Genomic DNA, 3,179 nt, shown 5'->3' with positions numbered 1-3,179 from the left:
GACTTGGGAACAGGAGGGATCAGGTTCAGGGGAGGGAGAGAAAATACTAGGAGAAATGACTGGAATTGGGGGAGGGGCATTTCAGGGTCGAGCTGGAAACCTAGTGCAACGGAAGCCAGTGGAATCTACAAGAGTGACCCTAGTACAGACTCCTGGTGACGGGGGACACAGAGCCTGAGCCAGCCATCTTCTGTAACTAGGCAAGCCCTCAAGTGGAGGGACAGGGACACCAATCCAGCCACAAAACCTTCAACCTATAGTTTGCCCTGCTTGCAGGGTGTTCTGGGACTAGAGCCCAGCAGAACTGTCATCAAAGGAACAAGAGAGATTTCGTTCAGCAGCTGACTGAAGCAGATGCAGAGTCCCACACCCACACGTTAGGAGGAGCTCAGGCATCCTTCGGAGGAGGGATTGAAAGGACTGGAGGAGCCTGACGGGTCAGGGACGTAGCGTGAGAACATGGCCCACAGAATCAATTGACAAGGACTCATGGAGGCTCATGAAGCCCATAGAGATCAGAAAGCCTATAGGGGTCTGACCTAGGTTCCCTCATATATGTTCTTATGAGAATCCTAAGAGCAGGAACAGGGGCTGTTCCCGACTCTCTTGCCTGCGTGTAGGACTCTTTTCCTCCTACTGGATTGCCTTGTCCAGCCTTAGTGAGGTGCTATGTGCCTGATCTTATTGTAGCTCGTTAGGCCATGTCTGGTTGACATCCCTGGGAAGCCTGCTTTTTTCTGAGGTGTGTTAGGAGGGGAGGGGTGGGACGGGGAGAGGGGAGGGGAGATAGGGGGAATAAAGGGAGGGGAAACTGTGGTTGGGATGGAGTATATGACAGAAGGATTTAAAAAAAATTCCTTTAGGCAAAAAAAAAAAAAATTCTGGGCATGTAAATCTTAGCACTTAGCAGTTCGAAGCAGAAGCACTCAACTCCAGGCCATCCTGGGCTACAGGGAAGACCCTGACCCAACAACAGAATTCAAGTCTGCAGAATACAAATATTTCCTCCTAGGGTCAAGCCATCAGGGCCTTTTTCTCCATGTGTTCCTGAGGACTAAGCCCAAGGCTGTGTGAATGCTAGGCAACATACTACCACAGCTAAACAAACCCCTCTCCCCCCATTTTTTTCCGACAAGGCCTCACTATTTAGCCCAGCTGGCCTTGAATTCTCTCTCTCTTTTTTTTTTTTTTTTTTTTTTTCCCTCCTTCGGAGCTGGGGACCGAACCACCCAGGGCCTTGCGCTTCCTAGGCAAGCGCTCTACCACTGAGCTAAATCCCCAATCCCTGGCCTTGAATTCTCAATCTTTCTGCCTTAGCCCCTTAGTGGCAGTAAAGATCTAGCTACCTTTTATGTACAACTGAGAACAAAGCAGACCAGCATGCCCTGATAATCACACCCCATCTCTAGTACAAGCAGAACTCGAGTGGAGCAGAGCTCACATGGAGGCCTTCCTGGTTCTCAACAGACATCCCAGTTTAAACTTCCCTTGACCACGTCTCTCACGGTCTATATCAATCCATTAAAGGACCCAGTTTTTAGATTTAAGGCAGGGAAAGAATGTGTAAATTGAGACAGAAAATAGGATCTTTAATTGGGACAGCCAGTGTAGCAGAATAGTCCTCAAACTCAGAACAAGTCCAGACATGTCGTAAACAATCCACCCTGTCTAAGAATAAGCCTTCCGTTCCCACAGTCTTTCTCAGAGCATACTCTTAAGAGACAAAGGCAGCTTTGAGTACTAAGGGGACTTACATCACAGGGCATAATGTAGACACCACCACTTTATATTGGAATACAGAGGAAGCAAGTGTGTGGTTTTCAAAAAGGTCTTCTGCTGGGTACATTTTTAGGAGCTGACCTTGCTATGCTCTGAGAAAGCAAATATAGACTCAGAAACAAATGCAGACACATGAGATTACAACTGAGTATCTGTTCACTGGACAAACACCCAAACCAAGGAGACTTGGACAGACTTGCTCTGACTCCCAAGAGAGTAAATCACTGAGGACAAGGCAGATTGCAGTTCCTGGCAGCTGGGGCTCAAAGGTAAAACTACTCTCCCTGGAATAACAAGAGTCTGAAAAGAGAGTTTTCTAAGCCAAGAATGTTTTCCCATCTGGGAATGTCTACCACACCCACCTGCCGCCCCAAACACTGACTATCAAGGCTGAATTAACTCCAGGAGAAACAAACACCATCTTTGACATCCTCCATTCTAGGCTTCTTTCTTTTAAAAACACAATTCCAGTCACTTATAATGTGCAGTGTATTGTTCCTGATGCTACATGAAAAAAGCAAGAGGAAAACTATTAACCACAGAAACTTCACCTGGGCCAGGACCAGACCGGCTGAATCAGGCTAGCTTTTCTGGAGACTTGGGTGATGACAGAAAAACCATCAACTTGGTCTGCCACTTGGCGCTCTTAACTCCTTCAGATGTGGAAATGATCAGGAGGCAGACACTGGCAGCAACATGCCTGCTCCTGCTCCCTGCAGCACAGGCACTGTCACTGTGTGACTGACACTGACCGCAGTGCACTCGGTCACCAGACTGACCAGGTAAAGGGGAGTGTGAAGATGAGTACAGTCAGAGGGCTAGAGAGGTGCATGTGGCAGTTTCCACTGAGACAGCTGCATGAATCTGAAGGAGCAGAAGAACCAACCACAGAGGACACGGAGGAAGACAGAAGTCCCATCAGGGGCGCCTACACCAGAGAGTCTTGAGTTAACAACGTGCACACCCAGAAGTGCCTCCGAAGGTTAGCTGGCAGAGGCTGCCTGGCGCTTAGCTCACTCTTTATCAGAGAACTGCACAGACGCAGTCAACGCAGACAGCAGAAACGTCATCATGTCAAGAAGCTCCTTCAAGCTTCTCAGATTCTCAGGAGGAAACAAAGCTTGCCTGAGGAATCACATCAGCCGAGACTGGAGACACAAATGTGCTCTGCAGGGAGAAGCACGCGATGGACGATGCTGGCTTCGTATTCAACCCAAAACCACTCTCCTGGGCATAGGTGGTCTAGAAAATGCCACCGTGAGTCAGTGGTCAGAATTCCGCTTCTATTTTCTTATTTATCCCCTTAGCTCTCCTTTTTAATGCCCGTGCACAGTTGCGTGGCTGCTGGGGCTATCATCCCCACAGTCTATTCCAGAAAATGAAGACTTTAAGCTTAAAAA

The sequence above is a fragment of the Rattus norvegicus genome, chromosome 12 (assembly GCF_036323735.1).
Source record: "Rattus norvegicus strain BN/NHsdMcwi chromosome 12, GRCr8, whole genome shotgun sequence".
In the NCBI taxonomy this organism is placed as follows: domain Eukaryota; kingdom Metazoa; phylum Chordata; class Mammalia; order Rodentia; family Muridae; genus Rattus; species Rattus norvegicus.
The sequence above is the reverse complement of the archived record's forward strand: the minus strand, read 5'-3'. Positions refer to the sequence as shown.